Source organism: Panthera leo, chromosome A3 (assembly GCF_018350215.1).
Source record: "Panthera leo isolate Ple1 chromosome A3, P.leo_Ple1_pat1.1, whole genome shotgun sequence".
NCBI lineage: Eukaryota > Metazoa > Chordata > Mammalia > Carnivora > Felidae > Panthera > Panthera leo.
In genome coordinates this window covers 4084930-4105853 of record NC_056681.1, presented here as the reverse complement: position 1 = coordinate 4105853, position 20924 = coordinate 4084930, and the positions used below count along the sequence as shown (strand labels likewise).

The window sequence follows — 20924 nt, the reverse complement described above, 5'->3', positions numbered from 1 at the left end:
TATCCACAGTGCAATAATCCAGAACTTTTCCCCTTAGAATTGATGTCTCTTGGATATTTAATGGTATTCATTAACACAGAAAACATTCATAAGTCAAAACAGTACCTCCTTATGAAGATAGTTTATGTGTTCTTCACAGGAGTAAGTAGACTTATTTTACATAGCAACACAGTCCTAGTCTTCCACATCTATACCTCTTGAAGGCACTTGAAGTCCACGGAGACACAGGGATTGGGAGGGAAAGTAGGAAAGGAGAAATAGAAGGCACAGATACACTTATTGATGGATCTGAAGAGCTTTTATTCTAACTCCTCCGACTCTAACAGTAATAAATTAGCCCATTATTTCCAACCTTCAGTCATTTGAGAACCATTTAATGCTTTTTGCCATATGTGTCCACATGTGGGTATATTATTTACTTGATACCTTTGTTTAAATCATCTGTCTTTTTTGTCCCATGCCTTTATTATTAAAAAATTTTTTTATAGAAATGTAGTTGACATGCAACGTGGTGTTAGTTTTAGGTGTACAACATAGAGATTAAACAGTTTTAAACACTTCTCAGTGTTCAGTCAGTCCCCATCTGTCACCATACAACATTATAATCATCCTGTGGACTCTATTCCCGATGCCGTACTTTTCATGTCAGTGACTATTTTCGAACTGGAAGTTTGTACCTCTTGATCCCCTTCTTTCTTCCACCCCCCTACCCACTTCTCCTTTGGCAACCACCAGTTTGTTTTCTGTATTTAAGAGTGTCAGTTTATTTTTGTTTTTTAGATTCCATATGTAAGTGAAGTCATAAGGTATTTGTCTTTCTGTGTCTGACTTATTTCACTTAGCATAATGCCCTCTGGGGCCATCCATGTTGCTGCAAATGGCAAGATCTCATTCTTTTTTATGGCCGAGTAATATTCCCTGGTGTATATACCACACCTTCTTTGTCACCTCTGTCTTAAAGAAGGGATCACTGCCCTAAATAATCACATCTGTGAAATCTCATGATAGTATTGTATATTTTCTGATCTGCATTAAACTAAACTATTAAAAATTGTTCCTCCACGTGACATACTATCTTCTTACCAGCAGCGGTATCTCCCTCACACCCGGGGAAGTATTGAGCGAATCTGAAAGGTACACGCATCGTTCGTTACTTTTGTTATTCTAGTTCCTCTGACGCACAACTCTTTCCCCATTTTTTTTCTCCAAGCCTATAGAACTGGGGCCACAAGTAGCACTGTAGGTTAATCACGCAAGTTTCTTCAGTCAAACGTTATAGGTAAGTAACTACCATTCCAAGGGAAGGGATTAGCCCATGCTTCAGTCGCGAAGGAAGAGTCACGTGATATCTTGTGGTATAAACACATTTTTGTCGTGGTGGTTGGTCGGTCGGTCGATGGGTTGGTTGGTGACTACCAAATGGTACACGGGAAAGCACAGTTAGGGATTCACGCTGAGCCGCCAGGACTAATCCGTTCCTCTCAAGGACCTGCTTCCATACTTCTGGATTTGAAGCAGATGAATTTGGCTGCTCCAGCAATCAAGGAGAGCAGCTTTCCAGTCTCCTGCTTGGTGGCAGCCTGTTGCTGTTTGGGCTTTGAACGCAGAAGGACTGGCTCTGTGGCGTCTCGGACCTTTGTCTCCAGCTGTGACGGACATCTGCTTTCAGTCTCCCTCCCAGAGGCAAATTCAACACCCTTTATGGTTGAGCATTTGGCGATTTCTGCCCCGAAGTAAGTGAATTGTTTTTCTGCATGAATGCATGAGTGAATGGATTCCTATAAGAAGTTGGTGGCTTTGTACATGTGGCCTCTGGGACAGAGTGACCCAGTCCTGTCTCTGGCCACAGTGGAGATCTAGTTGTCCTGTGTGTACGTAGTGTGAAATAGAGTATATAATTCAGCAAAAATGAGGCCTCTCAACACCATTACAAATGAAAGGCTGGCTCTTCAGGCTTGTTTTTTCTATAGGCTAGTGTTCCAGTCAGACATGTTTGTGCTCTGAGGGCTGCTCCCCTTATGTCTCCCATGCCCCCCACTCACGTAGAGGTCATTTGTTGGGGACCTACTCAAAAAGTTGTCTTCTTGTTCGAGAACTGAGTAGAGTGGGGCCAGTGAGCTAGGAAATGAGATAACCACATATACAGCCCAGGAGGGATCGCCTTGGAGCAGGGCCCATGGTGACTTCATGTTGGCGTTCTCCGTAGCTGGAACAGTGCATGGCTCGTAGCGGGTATTGGTGCACATTTGTTAAGTCAGTGGATGAAGTGGCTCACTGCTGGTCAAGGAGAGGAAAGAAAGTTTATTTTTAATTTTTTTTTTAATGTTTGTTTATTTTTGAGAGAGACAGGGACAGAGCTTCAGTGGGGGGAGGGGCAGAGAGAGAGGGAGACAGAATCCGAAGCAGGCTCCAGGCTCCGAGCCGACAGCACAGAGCCCGACGCGGGGTTCGAACCCCCGGACGGTGAGATCGTGACCTGAGCCGAAGTCGGACGCCCGACCGACGGAGCCCCCCAGGCACCCCGAAAGAAAGATTCTAAGATGAGTGATTTGGCCCCACCCCTTGCCTCATTATCAGAGATGAACGAGAGCACATGGAGAACTTTCTGTCCCCCCATTTCAGAATTTAGCAACGCTTTCCCATTACCTGCTCCATCCTGCTTGTTCACCCAACATTTATTGAGTGCTTAAGCGTGTAGTAGGCATATGAGGATATGGGACTGAAAAATGCAGGCCGAATCCATGGAGCTTTTGTTTGGGCGGAGGGAATGTCGATGGATGAACCAACCAGACAGATAAATAGGGAAACCGTGTAATATCAGGTGGTGCTGAGGGCTGAGAAAACGGAAGGGGGCGTGAGAAAGTATCTTCCCCTAATTCAAACCATGTCCTGCAAACGTACGTTTTCCTTCTACCGTCCTCAGCAAAGCGAGAGGGGTCCTGTGCAGTAAGATGTGCCCTGCTTCACGGCAGCCACCTTCGTTCTCACGTGAAGCAGAGTGTTGCTGAGTGAGCTCATGCGTCTCAGGCTTACACGTTTCCTCACTTTCTTGATAGCTTCAGTTAGTGTAGTTGCCGGACCCCCCGGCGGAATGTGGCAACTTGGGCCTGCTACGCGGACCCGCTGATTTGCAGGTACCCCAGCACTTCTGGATGGAGGCTTCTCGGATCCCATGGTAGCGGGTGGACACTGTTTTAGACCCGGTTTCCTTGACACAAGCCATCAAACATTTGACGCTTGGGGATCTCAGTCCTGGGTTCTTTTTCTCAGGAAAGGTGGAGAGATCACCCTTAAAGGCAGCGGTTCTCAAAAGAGGGTGGCTGGACAAAGGGAGGGGAACATCGGACAAGGTCTGAGCCAGTTTTGATCTCACAACTTGGGGTGAGGGGTGCTTCTGGCCTCCGTAGGCAGAGGCCGGGAATGCTCTTCGACACCCTGCAGTGCACAGGCCGGCCCCACAGAGCGGCATCCGGTCCACCAAGCCACGAGCACCGAGGCTGAGAGTCTGGGGCTCAGGCGGTGAGGCTACATAGTCCGTAAGAGGCCTGAGAACAGTTTGGTCCTCGTGCTGGTGAGACTGGGCCCGAAGCAGAGTGCAGGCTCCGTGTCCCAGGCGCAGGCCGGCACCCCTTCCACAGCATCACGTCTGCACCTTCAGGGGCACACGAGGACGCGCTTCCAGAGTCCGCGCACAGTAGGCCGTCTGCCGCCTGTGGTCGGGTTTATCGCAAACCTCATCTGCTTTTTCTACTCTTTATTCCACCTTGAGGAAAAAGAACCAGGACACGGGAAGGTCGGTCCACACGAACAGATCTTTGAGTATGGAGTAGACATTGAAAAAATATTTCTAGAGCAAAAGCTCGGATGTCGCGGGGAGGATGAATGCAGCCCAAACTCTAGAACAGTCCCCTTGGACCTCCGGAGCCAAAAGGCAAGTAAGAGATAGGTGCTGATCTAGGCACCAGGAAGCTTTCAGATTTGACTAAGATGAGCAGGTTTGTCGGTGCGTGCTGTCTTCTTTTTAGGGGAAACTGAGAACCGGAGGATTTTGTCCTGGCTTGAGTCAGAGTTAGCTGTGACTAACACCTGGGCTTCGGCCCTGACGTCCAACATCCTTGCCGTGACGTGATCACATTCTGCCTCTGAAAATTTTCCATTATGTTCTGCCGTCCTCACTAAAAAGCACAAAGAAAGAACAATACATTTTCTAAAGATCCTCTGCATCAGGGTTTGAAACTATTGACGAATTTCTGGTTAGCTGGAAATAACTCAGAAAATTAAATTATCCAGACTATCCCATTCCCCAAATATTCCAGTTAATTAAGGTTTGATTGTGTTTGTTTTGCAAAAAGAAAACTTCTCTCCTAAGACATTTAGACTCAAAGAGATGTGAGCGGTGCCTATGTGGTCTCATAATTTATGCACTTGAGTCGCTGTTCCGTGGGCAGTCTGGCAGGGATCACAAACATAGACAAAGAAGATGTTAACAGCGAGAAAGACATCACCAGAAAGCCTCTGGAAGACAAACACTTCACATCTTCGATTATAAGACAACCTGATGCAGAGAGAGAATAAATTAATTTAAAAACCTCCTGCACAAAGAAAATAATGGAAAAATACATCATAAGTAGTTATCCCTTTTGTGCTAAAAACAAGTGATTTGGAGGAGATAACTGCATGGGGCTGAATGTGTGAGTCTTATTATCTTTTTCTGGTTTTTAAATTCTTAGGGGAGAAGCAGAGAACAAGGAAAAAAGGAGCTTTCATTGTTTCGACAACCATTTCTTGGGTTTTTGGTACGTTGCCAGGTACCTGGCTACACTTTCTGGGACTTTTTCTACTTCTAAAATAACTTTCAGTCATGGCAAAGAAACTTCTAGATGCCTCACTGCTGATTCCAGTGGTGGTTCCAGTAAGGCCATTTCTTCTAAGGTTTTTGCCAAGACTTATGGTTCGGCTTCGAGGCACAGCTGGGGAATATCACTCGGCATTTTCCCCACCGGAACTTGAGTTTTAGGGCTTGGGGCGACCGAGGCTTTGGAGAGCACCCATTTGCAAGGAGAGGTTTAGGAGGGTGTCACGTCGGTTTTCCTGGAAGCAGGCTCTGAAACGGAGTTCAGTGTTGGAGGTCGCTTTGGGAGGGCCCTTGGGATGAGCGACACCTGTGCAAAGGAGTGTGGGGAAGCAGAAGGGGCGGAGGGAGGGGCTGAGCTCTGATACAAAGAGAGCCTTGGCCAACCCATGGGGTGCGCTGGAGAAGGGTGTGCCCCTGGGAGAGGCGGCTCTCTGGAGCCAAGGCAGTCCTTGGAGGGACCAACAGCTACAGTCCCTGCCTGCAGACAGCCCTCCCAGCAGCCGGGTGGTATCCTTCATGAGGGGGGCTAGGAAGCACATCACGGTGTCAACTCCAGTGAGGCTCCATTACTGTCCTCCCTCCTTCCTTCCCTCCCTCCTTTCCTCCCTTCCTTACTACCCAGCAAATACGTACTGAGCCACTGCCGTCTGCCCAGCACAGCCTGGTACAGAAGATGTCATTAGACAAAATATCACCCATTATTTATTTACAACTTGACAAACGCTAACAAGGGACCATGCCAGCTGAGAAAAGAGAGAAGAATCTGGGGGAACCGAAAGAATCAGGGAGCCTTTGGGCTGAACCCAGAAGGCTGACCTGGGATGGGGAGAACGGTGCTCCCGGGGGAGGAAGCTCTGAGCTGGAGACTAGGAGGAGAGGTGAGGCCCGTGGGCCACAGGGAAGCAGGGATGGAACTGTGGGGTGAGGGCTGCATCTGGAGGATTCCATGGGCAGAGTGAAGCAGTGTGCTTTGATCGGAAACAGCATGACCTGAAAATCCATGCCATGCTTGCGGATGTAGGAAGGTTCTTCTGGGACTGGAAAACTAGAAGTTGGTTTAATGTTTGTTTGTTCTGAGTGAGAGAGAGTCAAGAGTACGAGCGGGGGAGGGGCAGAGAGCGAGGGAGACGGAATCCGAAGCAGGCTCCAGGCTCCCAGCTGTCAGCACAGAGCCCGACGCGGGGCTCGAACTCACCAACCACGAGACCATGACCTGAGCTGAAGGGTGACGCTTAACCGACGGAGCCACCCAGGCGCCCCTAGAAATTGGTTTAAAATGTAAATGGCGATCCTGCTCTGAAAGTTTGTATTGTTTTTGAGAACGCGAGGTACCCAAGATTCAATTGGCTTCTTTCAGTGTGGCCTAAGGGGGACCGGGCAGGACTGCCCAAAGTTCCAGACAGACTGATTTAGGTTTTTGTCATCCCACTGAACCTGGCCATTGTCATTTTCACAGCAGCCCATCTACATGGGATAACCTAGGCTGTAGAATGAGATACTTAAAGGGTCAATCGACCACAGGATTTGAGAACCGCCGTCCATAAACTTTCTAACAAAGGAGTGGATACCTTGACCCGCCTTGCAAGTTTGGCATTCATCTGGTTGGAAAGATGAAAGAAAAAGGTGGCTCTGACATCCAGAAGATTCCAAATGTCTGCTGTCCGGTGTCATGTCTTGTGGAGTGTTACCTGTGTAGGAACAGAGTCTAGATCATTTGGAATCCGATAAGATTCCAGAAGGGACTTACATTTGGAGTCTCCGTCTCTTTCTCTCTCTCCCCCTCCTTCTCTCTCTCCCCCTCCTTCTCTCTCTCTCCCTCCCTCTCTCCCTCTGTCTCTCCCTCCCTCCCTCTGTCTCTCCCTCCCTCCCTCTGTCTCTCTCTCTCTATCCCTCATTCCATTTTCACTGAGAATTGCGGAGAAGCATTTGAAAAACAAGCCTATTTTGGGCTTGAGGAGGAACAGTCTGTGAGGGTTTGTGGTCTTTCTCAGGGTTCTCCCACCTGCCTCGGCCGCTTTATTCCTTCTACAGGCTGAGTCCTTATTTAACACAGGTTTTAAAGTTGGAAAAGCTTAACCTTTTCAATTAGGAGCTGAGCTCTCCCCCCACAGAGATCATCCAATTAAAAAACCAATGCCTGGGTCAGTGTAGGTGAGTCGTCGGCACTCACAAAGATGGTCCACATCTGCCAAGGGGCACGTCGGATATGGGGAAGCACTTCAGAATGTGTCATCGTCTGAGTGTCAGAAGATGACGCGCCAGGGATGGGAGCCTGGGAACAGAAGGTGCGTATTGGTGTTTAATTAAGGAAACCGTTGAGAATGAAGAACATCGAAGTTCTTAAACCACTGGTGGCTTCCAGGTGGCACGGGGCCCCTGGGTAGGGCTGGTTGTCCCCGCTGTCCGTGTCCCCGCCCTGACCTGTGCCCGTGACCCAAAGCGAAATGCTTCCCGGCAGGGGAGTTACAGAGGATCACAGGCTCCTCACGCTGTGACAGGTCAATCTGCACCAGTGGCAGAGACAGTAAAGCTGCCGTCCCCTCCCGGGGGGGCACGTGTGCCACAAGACGTGAACGGGGCTGGGGAAGGACCAGCCCTCTGCCAGGAGAAGCCCGCAGACACGGGGACACGCAAAGGATAGCGCACAACCCAGGATCAGAGCCTCATTGTGCAGATTTCATCACTATTTCATCTGGGGGAGAAAGAACCTATAGGAGGAAGGATGGGGGGGGAAGCCCCACAGATTGTACTCTGATTTTATAACCAGATTGTTGGAAATTACTGACAGATTGAATAAAATAATATGCTTCGGAGCTGCAGAGAACTTAGAGGTGGAAATCTAATTGACTTCCACCCTGAACCTAGGGGCTGGGGGCTGGGGGAGCTATATTATTAATCACCACTGTGGTCACTGCTTGGTGGGTTCCTGCACTGCAGGAGGAAATGTAGCTTTCAATTACATACATATGAATTTCAAATGACTGCCTGGTGTACCAGAGGGACGAATTCGTGTGGATGGGGAGCTGCAAGCCATGTGCAGACGCACTTGAGAAGAACCACACCACCCCATAAAATGATGCAATTAGGGTGTTGGGGGTGAGCACCCTGGGGCTGTAGAGCCCGGGTCTGCAAGGGCCCCACCTCGTCAGCTCTCTGTCGAAGCACGCGTTCTCTTCCTTCCTGCAGAGCCCTTGCAGTGGCCCTGGCCTGAATAGATTTCAGATCTGCCTTGAATATGAAATACCTCTGGATGCATTCAGCCATTTTCTAGCCTGAAAGTCAGCGAGACAAAAGGCAGATGGTGTTCGACTTTAAATGATTATTTCAGGAGTTCGCTAATGTCGAGATAAAATGAGGGACACGCAGGAAGGCTTTTCGGAATCGATACGAGTTCTTCAGCTTCCAGTTTTCCTCCGGTATTCAAACAAAAGCCAAGGTTTTTGTGATGGAGTTGATTATTAGTATGGATGCTGGTTTCCTTGAACAAGAAAGTCTTTTCCTCCCGTGGAGAACAGACCCCCCCCAACATTCGCCTGCACTTGTGCGGGACGTTGGAGATGCAGAGATCAAGACAGGCTCGATCCTGCTCTGGGGAAGTGTGCTTTAGCCCTCCTACACGGCTGGCATGTGGTGGGCTCAAAGCAAGATGTGTTCCATTATGCTGTGTAAGCCGGGAGGCTCGCTCACGGATTCATTCATCCGCTCTGCCTTTCCAGGGTGCCCGCTCCGTGCAGAGCCACTGTCGACTAGTCGCTAAATAACACCGAAAATCGCATGAGAATGTGCTCACCATCTGGCCAAACACGCAGGCTTTGGGCTCAGACAAACCTGGGCTGGAGTCTGCCTTTGCTCGGAACCTCTGTCTGGCTTGGAGTCTGCCCCCGTGCCTCAGTCTCCCCTACTATAAAACCGGGACAGTATGAAGCACCACTCAGACTGGTTACGTTAGCCGAGTGCCTCGCGGGTGTTTGCAGTGCTGGTCTCAGGACTCCTTGACAGCCTTAACAATGACAGAGAACCTCAAGAGCTTTTGTTACAAGATCCCTTTTACACAGTACCAATCAGTATTTATTGTATGATAAATTAACAGTGGACACATGAAGAATTATTTATTAACTCGTTTTAAAACAGCAATGATAAAACCCATCATGCAGTTTGTAATGGAGACCAGTGATATTTTTCAGAGTATTTAGGGAAAAGGGGCGCATTGTTTTGTATTTTTGTGCATCTCTCTTTTTAATGTGTATTTATTTATTTTGAGTGAGCATGATCAGGGGAGGGGCAGAGAGAGAGAGAGAGAGAGAGAGAGAGAGAGAGAATCTCAAGCAGGCTCCACGCTCAGTGCAGAGCCCACCAGGGGCTCGGTCCCACGACCATGAGATCATGACCCGAGCTGGAATCAAGAGCCACACGGGCTCTTGTGACTCAACCGACTGAGCCACCCGGGCGCCCCTTGCACATCTCCGTTAACGTCTGTTGCAATATCACGCCACACATAATCTGCAGAGAACTCCCCTGTGTGGGCCCAACAGAATGTGAGTTGTGTTGTCAAAATAGTGTCCAACCCCTTGAAAGGGTCTGGGGGCCCCCCAAACCACACCATGAGCACCACTGTGGAAAGTCCTTTGATTTTCACTGCAGCCCTCTAGGGCAAGGACGATTTTCATTCCCATTTTGCAGGTGAGGAAACTGAGGCACAGGAAGGTCAAGGGACTTGAGAGGTCAAGGCCACACAATTAGAGCAGCACAGCTGGCATTTCCATACACCCAGCTGTCTGCCCCCAGGGACTTCCCACTACCACTCCTCGGGCAGGGCACCCATAGCAGTGCCTCACACAGGGTTCTCCAGGTAAACGGGAGCACGTGGACAGCCCGAAGCAGCATGGTGGCCTTCTGTTGTGCAGATGACCCCACCCCTTCCCCCAAGGGCGCAGGGGGATGGGCAGAGGGAGGCCACTGGAACCCAGATGCGAGGCTTTGGGGAATAGTAAGATTCTGACCATCCCTGAAACACCCGAATCCTTTCTAGAACATCTCTAGCGGCCAGAAGTTGCTCCCAGAGGAAGAGTCTGTCTGCTCACGGGGAAAGCTTGGAAAACAGCCACGGAGCAGTTCCCTCCCACCGTCCGTGGTTTACCTGGTGGTGGTGCCGGCCCACCACACACATTTGTGGAGGACAAACGAGGCAGGTACATTTACGGGCAGGGGCAAAAAACATCACATCAGCTCAGCTCTCTTGCGCTTTGACCAAAAAGCGTGGGTCGTTGATCAAAGGGCTGGCAGCCGGAGGATGCTCTGAGGCCAGGCACGTGGAGAGGAATGCTTCTCCTCCCCTTCTTTACTTTTTCTTTAAATCCACAGACCATTTATTCTTTTGGCTCGAAATACCCCAAAGATTTTGCAAGTCACCTGTTTCCATTTGCCAGTTAAAAAAAAAAAAAAAAAAAAAAGATGAGGGGAAAAAACCAGCCACATTAGAATTCATGGAAAGAAATAAGATTGTTTTTGAGACCCTGGCAACTGGATTTCTGTGTTTTATTAGCATAAGTGAATTATTAATTCAGCACAGAAGAAGCATAGATCTTTGTCATATAAAAAATCATCAATACCACAAGGGACCTTCGCAACCCAGGATAATAATAATATCTTACTTACATTTGCATAATGCTTTACAATTTACGAGGCCCTGTCATACACCCCAGGGACTTGACTTTGATAGCTGCGCGGAATGGAGATTTTGCCCCGGGTGGAACCAGCAGAATAGCACAGGGACTTTACTTCATTACTGTCAGGCCCCAAATCATGGATAAACACCCTAGATCCTATCGAAGTGCCTGGAGGGGTAAGGGGAGGGGGAGGGAAGTCAGTAATAGTTAACGTTTCTTTTATTGTCTTCTGAAACTTGTCAGAACTTGCTTTCCAGAACCAAGAGATCCAGGTCCCACCTTGGGGAGTGGTCCAGTCTGAGCCTTCTCTGAGCCCCGTCCTCCCAGTCCCAACTGGGTGGCGCCATTTGCCGTGGGGGCCAATGTGTCCGGGTTCGCCTGGCTGTTTCCCAGTTGGAGAGCTGAAAGGCCAGAGTCCAGAATCCCCCTCGGTCCTGGGCGGAGCGGCTCGGTTGGTCATCCTACGTTTGACAGCCTCAGATAACAGCACACACTCTGAACCTGCCTCTGCCCTTTTCATTGCCGCGGTTTTGCTCCTGGCTGCCGCTTGCTCAGACCTTAATATTCCACAAGTGCCCTTGGTCTTGCCAGTCAGAACTGCCTTTTTAGCCTGAACCTGGAGAACTGCTCTTCTCCTCTCCCTGCTCCTCTGCTGTCAGAGCAGTGAGACAGGAGTGGGTGCTTCGAACGGGAACAGCCATTCTCTTTGGGGGAAGTCCCCATCACTTCAGGAGCAAACAGTGGAGATGCTGCGTCCTTTTCCCCACCCCATGCGACTCTGGCTCCAGCACACGTCCCCACTTGACCAACCATATGCTCTCAGTCGGGACTTGGAGTCTGGGAGGAAACACACAAAGTCTCCAGGACCATTAGAGCCTGCCGGCTTGAGACCCTGCATCCAGGTCGTCTCGGTGGCTAGCCCTCTGCTGCTTCTTAGCTCCCTTTGGGCTGACCTGCTTTCTGAGCCCAATTCCCTGGGTCTGTGAGCTAACCCACATCCTTCTGACCAATTCCTTCAATGCTTAAGCTAGCTGGAGTCAGCTTCTGATGTCTGCTACTTGTGCCGACTGTGGTGGATTAAGGAAGGTAACATTATACCTTCCCACCAGCTAGCTTTATCTGTCAGTTCATCCATCCATCCATCCACACATCCATCCACCTATCCATCCATCCATCCATCCACACATCCATCCACCCATCAATCATCCATCCATCCATCCATCCATCATCCATCCATCCACACATCCACCTATCCTTCCACCCATCCATCCATCCATCCATCCACACATCCATCCACCTATGTATCCGTCCATCCATCTGCCCACCATCCATTCATCCCTTTATTTCTCTATCAATCCTCCCTTTCATCTATCCACCCATCTATCCATCCATCTCTGTATCTTTCTCTTAATCCACCCACCCATCCCTCCATCCATCTAGCCATCCATCCCCTTGACCGCCTACTCCATTCCCCTTCCCTTCGACTCCATTGACCAACATACAAATATATTAATCTTTTTGTATTATTTGCAAAATATGTATTATTGCTTTGTATGATATACACATGTAAGTACAAATCTTAAGTGTATTGCTCAATGGACTTCACATATGTCTGTACTTACAACCACCATGTAGATCAAGGTACAGAAGGCTTCCAGCACCCAGAAGCCTCTCCCATTCTCCTCCCAGTCAATTATTGCCCCACCTTGCACCCCAAGGGAACCACTATTCTAACTTCTATTATCATCAATAAATTTTGTGCATGTATTTTCAGTTTATACAAATGATCTTGTTATATTTCTTGTTCTGTTTCTTGATCCTTTTAAAAGGAAGTCCTATGTTCTTAAGATCCATCCATGTTGTTAGGTGTTCACTTTACCCATCACTTTTTTAAAAAATATATAATTTATTGTCAAATTGGTTAACATACAGTGTGTAAAGTGTGCTCTTGGTTTTTGGGGTAGATTCCCATGGTTCATCGCTTACATAGGACACCCAGTGCTCAAAGTACCTATCACTTTTAACTCACGTGTTTACTTAATATGATGGCCCTACCTGCCTATACCTGCCCACTCTCGAGGTTGCCTCACCTTCCAGTGCTGTCACTGTAAATGTTTCCGAGTGCATTTGTGCATGGGAATGTGCTGGTTTTCCTAGTTAGCTGATACATTCGAAGGTCAAGTTTTAAACCCGGGGGTGGGAGGAGGAGGGTTTACCAGGTGAACCCTTTCTATGTGTTATGTCCTTGATGCTTTTGCTAAACTTGTCAGTGCCTCCCTCCCGGCAGGCAAGGATTTATTGGGAGATGTGGCTATCTCTCTAGATGTAGAACCTTCCTCTCCTCACCCCCCTAACTGACTCACCTCCTCCCCTGAGTGCCACTAAAGAGACACGGGTGATTGAGGTGATCTCACAGTCATTCTGTGTGACCCAGCCATCTGCTGCACCCATTCACCAGTGCAGAAATTCTAAGCCAGGTCTTTGGGGGAAGCCGGGGGAGGGAAACAATGGTGAGAGTGGAAAGAGCCAGGTTTATCCACAGAGAGAGTCCTCAGCCGTTTCGGACTGTGTGTTAGTGTCAGACCAGTGGCTGAGAAACATGGCGGCCACAGCCCTGGAAGACACAGCTTGCTTTTATTTGGCTGCAGATGTGTTCCATTTGTGAAAGAGTCCGTGTAGGCTTGTGAATGGGGGCATTGGAGAAATGTGTTTTCCCTGAGGAAACCAAGAGTTTATGGACAAAATAGCCCTAAAAGACAAAGACCTTGGAAGCACCCTTCTGCCTGTGGGGCCACCTGACCCACCCTACTGGGCAGACTCGCTTAGGACACAGTAAAGCCTTCTCATCCTGTGCAATTCTGGGAAGATCCGGAAGGTTATGCTGAGGGGGATTTAGTCGCTGAAGCTGATAGACACAGAAAATAAATGAATAAAAGAAAATAATCACTCTCCTCCGGGACGTAGCATGAAAAATATCAACATAACCCTGATTTCATAATAATTCAAACCAGATGAAGAGAGCTTTATATCCAGCCCCACCCCAGCTGCTCTGAGTTCTAATCGATTATTGTGGAAATGGCATTAGCAGGGTTCAGGACGCAGAGCAGACTAGGAACCTGTGCCCAGTTGCAAGAGACACTGCCACTGGGTGGGAGCAGGTAGGGTGACAGAGTTAGGCAGGGTTGCAGCCAAATCCAGTGTGTGTGTGTGTGTGCGTGTGTGTGTGTGTATCAGTTATGCAATTTGGGGCAAATTCCTTACTTTCCCCAAGATTCCGTTTTCTCATTTGTGAAGTGGAAGTAGTAACTGTTTCTGCTTCTCAGGATGAAATGCACAGAAACTTCTGAACGTTAAGAGGTGCACCGGAGACCAGCACCCAGAAGGTGCTCACTAAATATGAGTCCCCCGCTCAAGCGGGGGCCACCGAGAGCAGGGCCACGGCGAGCCACAGCGGAGCCACTGAGGTTGATCTCCAGTGTGGACATCACGTGCTTTCCCATCCAAGTCACGTGTTCACCGCTAGATGTCTGTCCTATAAAAACAGGTTTATGAGAGCACCAAGACATTTCTGTGAGAAGGCAGTACTGTTTGCAGCAGTGACATAGTGGGAACGACATACATGCCCATCACCAGGTCAATGTGGAGTAAGTCACAGTACAACCGCTCAGTGGATTTCTGCAGCGTTGAAAAGAATGAGTAGACGGATAAATGTGATAGGGAAGGGCGGCCGTGTCCTACAAGGCAAGGATGTAACAGTGTTTATGGATGCCTGCGTTTTTGTAAGAATAAGCAAGAAGCAACACGGTGGGAGAGTTGGGCGTAGAAGAACATACTGGAAGGAACGTGTGTCGAGTAGCTGGCGGTGACTCGCTCGGGGGAAGGTGGCACCATAAGCGATGTAGTCGTATGATTAATTGGCCAGCGTGGGCACTGTGAGAGGGGAAGGGGTGCTGGCCTAAAGCCGTGCAGGCCACCCGGAGCGCCACCTAGGAGCCGTCCTCTGTGGTGAAGACCACTCAGGACTGACTCTCCATTGCTGGGAACAAAATCTACGTCGCGCTCACTGAGTTTGTGTTCCCTTCCCTGAGCCCCCCCCCCCCCCCCCCGTGACCAAGCCAGGCCTGGACGAGGGAGGTGGGATCTCTTCTTTCAGAACCTTGGGGACAAGAGCCAGTGCTTGGGGACATAGCGCCCAGCTCGTAAGGGAGGGAGGGAGCGCGGATGCTGGGAAGGTGGAACCAGCAGGCGCCCTTGCAGCCCACTGCCTGCTTGCAGCACTGGTAGTCATGTGCCTCAGCGGAAGGGGGGAAATTCGGTGGCAGATGGAAATACCAGAAGAAAGGATACCTTCCTGGAAATCCCTGTGGGGGATGCCGAGGCCACCGAGGACTCAGAAGGGCGGTGGTGTTTGCTAGGAGAGCGGGAGGAAGGGAACACGGGGTCTGGATCCCGAAAGGGTGTGTGTTTCCTCCCTGGCGCTGGGGCGCGGGAGCCTTGCTTGGGGAAGCCGGCAACGGGAATGTGCGAGAGCGTGATGTTCCGAGACGGAAAGTTTGCTTTTCCTGATTGGAAGCAGCTGTGGGCCTTTGACTCTGGAGAGAGGCAGAAAGTTTGGTGTCTTGATGGTGTCAGAGGTTACTCCAGATGATTTCCTGCCGCCCGGGCCCCACTGAATTGGAACCATTTTTCAACCTACTCAGACATCCGAGACTTACAGGGGTTCCGAGGAGGTCTCGGAACATCCCTCTAAATCAATCTCGCAGTGTTTTTCCCTGGGAACGCTCAAACAATTCAATTACTGTGCGAGCCCCCAGCACCCAGACCTGGCAGACGCATTGGCCGCCTCCCCCTCGGGGCGATCGGGTCTTGCCCATGCTTCCAAGCAGAGAAATTATCCCTTCGAGATCCTCTCCCATGATCTAATTCTCAGGAGCCCTGGGAGGGTCTCTGTGATGTAAACGGGAGCCTAGAGCAGGGTCTGAGGAGTCGCCGGAACGATGAATCAGGTCGGGAGACTCTGATTTGGGTTATGTTTTTAAGCAAGTTTTTAAATGTAAGTAATTTTTGTTTTAATTTGAACATTGTTTTAGATTTACAGAAAAGCTGCAAAGAGCGTGCAGAAATTCCTGTAAACCTGTCGCCCGGTTTCCCTGATTCTTACCGTCTTCCCTTTCCACGACGCGCCCGTGGCAACGGCAATACCGATGTCAGTGCGTTACTGGGAACTAAACGCCATGGTTCACTCGGATTTCACTGCTTTTCTCTGAATGTCCCTTTTCAGGCCCAGGATCCCACCCGGAACACCACGTGACACTTTGTTGTCATGTCTCCCCAGCCTCCTCCAGGGCTGTGCGGCTTCCCAGACACTCCTCGGTTTTGGTGACCCTGACAGTGTGGAGGGACTCGTTGGGTGTTTCGCGAAGGTCCCTACACTTGGGCTCATCTGGTGTTTTCCTCCCGACGAGGCTGCGGTTGGGGTTTTGGGGGAAGAAGACCACAGAGGCGAAGCGCTCTCTTCTCCTCACATCCTTTCGAGAGCGTGCGCCATCACTGACCTCGACCACCGCGGGTCACTGTGAGGGTCCGGTGACACCCTCGCGGGAAGCGTGGGAGAAACCGTGACCCCCAGCAGGTGCACGACGATTGGACAGATGGATTAGCGGAGCCAGTGGTTGTGGAGGATTTTCACTCTGTGGGGTTGTGTGTCTGTTTCAGATAAAGATGAATCGGCCCTGACGCCTGCCCTCTGGGCCCCCAAGTCCAGAGTGTGGACAGTGGCCTCCACCCCCAATCCATAACGCTTTGTTCACTTTGCTTTGTTCAGCTGTTTCCGAATTAGGGCTGTGGCTGCTGGTGCCTGGGCTCTGTGGGAAAAACCAGAGTATGAACCAGCACAGCCGTGTCTGGCTGGGGATGAAGAGCCCAACAGACAAAGGGACAGAGGCTCACAGAACCACGTCTCAGCATGCAGTGGGGACAGTGAGCCATGAGAAGGGGGAGAGTCTTTCTGAACAGCTCCCAGGGGAACCCCGTGTCCAAAGGAACACTGTGGTAGCTTTTCCATGAACTTCCCACGGAGCCTCAGAAATCCCTCCAAGATGGCCCGCTGTTGGCCTCCTCGTACGTAAAATGGGGACCGCAACAGTTGGCTGGCCTTTCTCACCAGGCTGTGCTCGATTGGAGTCCATTGGCCTTGGGCACACAGAGATACAAAGACGAAAAATGTCCCTGTCCTCAAAAAGCTCAGTCTTAGAAAGTTGTGAGACTCGAAGGTACCAACCCCATCCCGGGTGCCGTTAGAGGGGAAGCGTAACACAAGTGAGGGGCTTGAAGTAGAGGCTGAAAGGACCTCATCTGTCCTTCTGTTGTTTCTCCCCGCCCGCCGGGGGACACCGTGGCCAGCGTCCTCTTTGGGCAGGAAACAAACACCACTATGGAAGTCCCGTGCCTCCCAGTGGCTGGCTGCACAGAATGAGGGAAAATCTCCATCTTTTACCAGAAACAGGCAGTTTTTTTAATGTTTATTTTTGAGAGAGACAGCGAGCACACGTGCGCACGCGCGCACGCACACACACACACACACACACACACACACACACACACACAGAGTGTGGGGGAGGGGCAGAGAAGGGGGCACAGAGGATCCGAAGCAGGCTCTGTGATGTCAGCACAGAGCCCAGTGTGGGGCTCGAACTCACAAACTGTGAGATCGTGACCTGAGCTGAAGTCGGATGCTTAACCGACTGAGCCCCCGTCCGGCGCCCCAGAAACAGGCAAGTTTTAAAAGACAAACTTTCAGCCAGGACACAAGCTGGTGAATGTGACACCCCCAGACTAAGCCCATCGTCTCTTCCCTGTTGCACATCTTGCAGGAGACAGTTCAGCAATTTTGTTTCAAGTCTAAAAGCTTGCTGGCTTTAGGGAGAAACCTCTAAAAACTCCCCCGGCACTGGAATTCTTGGCTTCTTTAGTGACCGTGAATGTCCCGCTGACCCCAAATGAGTTTGTAAGTTTTAGGTCGAGGAAGAAGCCGTGATGGCTTTGTGTGTGGTCCGCCGTTTGCTTTTTGCAACAATCAGAATATTTTGACCGTATTGTCCTGATTGTTAAAGAGCTCTCGGCACATTTGGGATCATGGGTGAAAAATGGACGCCAGGGAAAACAAGTTATTGCTTTTATTTCTGAGGGCAAGGGGAAGATGCTAGCCCGGCACTGGGCTCAGCCCAATCCCTTAGATTTGTACCTGCTCCAGAATTTACCGGACGTGTCTCAGCACTGACAGCGGGCAGGGCTGCACGAAACATCTCAAGGTGGCATTATATGGCACAATGCACGTGCTTAGGCTCCAGCTGTGTCTAAATGACCTTTATTTTCATCACTCTTTTCCAGGGAAGAGTCCAAACCCCGGAGAGATGCCGACCAGTCCTATAGGAAGTCTGGAAGACAACAGAGGAATCAACAGAAGAATCCCTCTCGTCCACCCCCAGTGACAAGAAACAAGGTCCGCCTGGGGCAGGCAGGTGGCCTCGGAAGGACAAAGCATGTACCGATGTTTTGTTTGCAGACATCTCGGTCCGTGTGGCCAGAGTTTGTGCGAAGGTACCCGCTGTGCTCAGTTCATGGAAAGTTCCAGCGGGGGCTGGAAAGTTCCGGTCTGAGCTTATCTGAGTTGGGTTTTGTCTCGTGTAATCGGAAGAGTTCTCTGATTTCTAAACACAGAGGCTGGTGTGCAAAGCAACGCACCGTAGAGGCTTGTTGTCAGACCGACCGAATGCTTTCGAATGTACCGTCCGGTGGTTCAAGGTTTTCCAACGTTGGCACGTTGACATTTGGGGCTAGGTGCGTCTCCGTGAGGGCTGTTGTGTGCGCTGTGGGCCGTCAGCAGCATCCCTGGGCTCCACACCCACTCGGGGCCGGCACCCAACATCCCTTTCCCAGGCTGCGGCCATCAAAAGTCTCCAGACACTGCTAAGAGCTCCCTGGGGGTCGGGGTGGGGGGCAAATCACCCCCGGCTGAGAACCACCGACGTCGACACTCTTCTCATTCTGGAAATTTTGGGCCGTCTCCAATAAAAAGTAGCACCCGGACTGGGTGAACGCCACAAACTCAAACGAGATAAGGTGAACCGAACTGAACCGTGTTACTCACGGTCTAGACGAGGCTCGCGTCTCCAAATGCAGGTGCCACAGCCAAGCCGAGCCGGTTACACTCCAGGAGACCCCGGGAGATAAATCTGTGTCGTTGGCCCGAGGCGGCCTGTCACCGCCGCTCACCCGCTGGCCTGGTGGGGGCTCATTTAATTTCTTGCCACACACTCCCCGTCTTGCTCAAATTTACACCCTGTCTCTGACTTTCTCTCTCTTCATAATGAAGGGGTTTCAAGTAGGTAGGAGTTGGCTTATCATCCTAATCACACTTATTTATTTACGATGTCAGATTCCTCTCAAGACGACAAATTCGCTTTCTGTCAAAGTTACGCAGCTGAGTGTTTGTAGCAGATCCTGTAATTAATTGGGTTCTGTCACTAGAATGCGTGTTTTCCCTTCCTCTGCTTTGCAGGTGTGAAAAAAATCTCCGAAACGGGTCTCGGAAGGCAAAGCCTCTGCGCGCGTTAGCCGGGGGGGACGGGGGGACCGGGCCTCGTAGGCCGGTCCCCTAACTGGCCTCTGACTTCAGCCAGGCCCCCGAACGACGCAGTCTTCCCCTCTCTTGCATCTGGACAGCTTTGAACGTTCATTACTCTGCATTACACCATTGGTCTCGCCTCGTTTCCGAATTGTTCTGTCCCTAAGCTTATTTAGACAAAGTCTGGCTTCCCCTTCGGTTTATGTGAGGGTTTTCTCCCGAGCCCCAACCGTGCCTTGCGTGCCTTGCGTCCCTGGGTGTCCAAGGCTACTTGTAACCATGAAATCTCATTCACAAGTCTATTGTGATGGAGAACAAAGGCAGCCAGTCGACAAAGACCTCGTCAGAGGTAAGAGGCAACACTGCCCTGGGACAACCTTTTTCCACAATGCTTTTTCTGGGACACACAAAAAGTGTCAGAGTTCCCAACTCTGTTGTGGGAAATGTAACCGTGGCAAACACCAAACTGAAAAATCTTAGAGCGGATGGTGCTCTGCCTCGGTTTCACCTTTAATTTCATTACCCCTTGCTTTGCTGGTTTTTAACCCCCCCCCCCCACACCGAGACAAGCTCCTAGGGGTTTCCCCCACCTCTTTCCCAAACACACGGGCTTTGGGGAAGGAGGAGGGCAGTGGTCAAGAGAATATGTCAGGCAAAAAGAGGAGACAATCATATGTTCCTCAGTGACACAGAAAAAAGATTGCATTGAAACCAATTTAATTAGCCGATGTGGAAAAACAAAAAACCAGCAAGGCCAGTGGCCCCGTGTGCTTGGTTTTTCAACTGATTTGATCAAATCGATGGATGATCCAGAGGTCCTGCCTGGATGAATCTGTGTAAACACACATCTCAAAACTGATTTTTCAAGAAAATCTAAGAGACTGATGCCGAATAAATATTTAAGGCCGACAAACAAACAAACAAACAAACCCACTGTGCAAATAGCAAATAAACTTGTCTCCTGTCACTGACAACTCTGTAGGGCAATTTACTCTTTATTCTGTCTGGACATCACAAGAATCCTTTAATTTGAAATATTTTCCAAAATGTCATTAAATAACGTATCTCTTTCCAAACACAGGCCAGACTGGAACAGAGGCCTTCATTTCTCTACCTGGAGGGATCTGACATTACAATTCCCTTTGACAGAGAAACTGGTCAAAAAGAGTGTGGTTGTCTTCAAAGTCCAGGCAAGTTTGAAAATTGTAACTCGGGTGACCCGAGACGCACCGTGCCCGAGAATCTCGGTCACAGACTGGCACGGGTGATGCTCTACCCGAGGCATGGGAGGGCACGGGAGTCCTTCCTCGCCCCTGTGTAGTGATCACCCCTCCAGGGAGCCGGCCTCTGAGAAGCCATTGAAACAACAGGACCCAGGCTTCCAATGTTCCACCTGGAGAGAGAAAGAGTTTCTTCTATAGAAAAATTGTGTGGTCTGGACCGTCGGGGCCGCAGCCGCATCTGGACTGTCTCTGCCCCTCATTTACGGAGCACCGATGCTGGCTGTCCCGTCCTGGCCCTGAGCCTGTAGCCACATCGGGGTTCGTGCCTTCCATGTCATTGTCACTGACTTCTCTGCCCTGTCCCTTCTCCTGTTATTTGTTTTAATCAGGGAGTCAGAGCATCTCTTTCACTTGAAACTTTATTATCTTTAATCCCCGCCCTCCACCCTCCCTGCAGGTGCCTTTGGAGAATCCGCAGCTGACCGCGCACATCGCCCAAACGGTGGTCATTGTCACAGTTCAAGTGCCCCGCACTGTGCCGGGCACCTCGCGCC

The 20924-nt window shown here is 50.2% G+C and overlaps 1 protein-coding gene across 1 annotated transcript in view; it reads left to right on the top strand.

The window, feature by feature from the left end:
• The window catches only part of ZNF831 (zinc finger protein 831), a 125661-nt gene extending 107494 nt beyond the window's left edge, over positions 1–18167 (top strand). The window contains exon 7 of the transcript XR_006200333.1: positions 17911–18167. The gene's annotated coding sequence lies outside the window, so the exon portion shown is untranslated. The remainder of the gene's footprint in view (positions 1–17910) is intronic.
• The last annotated feature ends 2757 nt before the right edge of the window (positions 18168–20924 follow it).